This window comes from Stegastes partitus, unplaced genomic scaffold (genome assembly GCF_000690725.1).
Source record: "Stegastes partitus isolate 25-593 unplaced genomic scaffold, Stegastes_partitus-1.0.2 Scaffold840, whole genome shotgun sequence".
Taxonomy (NCBI): Eukaryota; Metazoa; Chordata; class Actinopteri; family Pomacentridae; genus Stegastes; species Stegastes partitus.
This window is the reverse complement of record NW_007578571.1, coordinates 34682-35806: the sequence shown is the minus strand read 5'-3', so window position 1 is coordinate 35806 and position 1125 is coordinate 34682.

Genomic DNA, 1125 nt, shown 5'->3' with positions numbered 1-1125 from the left:
GCTGCTGCAACCTGAAACAGCTTTCACATTGGAAAGGTTTTGGTTGAGCAAGTCTCCAGCATTCCTGTCGTTAAGGTTACAGTGTTTAGTTTCAGGCAGGTTTTGATTCAACTTTATGATCATTTGGGAAAGGTTGTTGCATTGCATGGCATTATAAAGAGAAGCATTTCAATTGTCCTGCCTGCACTCAATTATGTAAATGTCGTGGACACCATAGCAAGTCCCTCCTCTGAGTTTATTGCATACCTGCAGCACCAGGCAGCAGCGGGATCCACATGAGTGTCTCCAAAGCCAGAGAGCTGCGTGCATTTAGAGCACGAAGCAACTGTGGGTTCACTTTCTTTTTTAAGTTACTTGTTGTTACGGCCCATGGTGTTTGTGCCGTTTTGGTCATGTGGACTTGTGATCATTGTGTGGGAAGATGGCCTGTGAAGGCCCAGCTGAAAACGGTGCTCCAGAACATTGAAATAAAAATGATGTATATTAAGTCATAGAAAGGGGTTAATATGTTTCTCAAAGTGTTAATTCACAGATTCTAGCTGTTTTGATAAATTACAGATATGACATATTAAAATCACAGACATTAATTTACATGCTGATTGCAAAAACAAGAACAGGCCAAAACTGTAACTGATGTCCACATCAAAAATCTGCACTTTTACAAGCAGTAATTTGTTCTTTTACAATCTGTGACTGTAAAGTAACACTGCTAAAAACATTTTATATGCATTTGCTAATATTTTTAGGGTTTTTGTTTACAGACTTTGAAGACTTCACACATTGTTTTTTTTTTTAAGGTATATTATCAGGCCCAGTTGATGCCAGATTCTCACAGATGTTTTTTTTGTTTGTTTGTTGTTTTTTTTTTTTAGGGTTTTATTTTATTTTTTACAGTGTACATGTTTTAGTCTGTGTACATCTACATAACCTTCAGTGTAAAATAAACAACACGAGAAAAAAAAAGTATATCAGTGTTTGATTTCTTAACTCTGATACTGACGTGGTTTTCCTCTATATTACACCAGTATATTAGAATTTTTGGGATTCAGTAATGGCTTTTGGTTTTGGTGAGCCACCTCCAGGATTTCAGTGGCCCCATCATGCCACCCATATAAGAAGTTACCG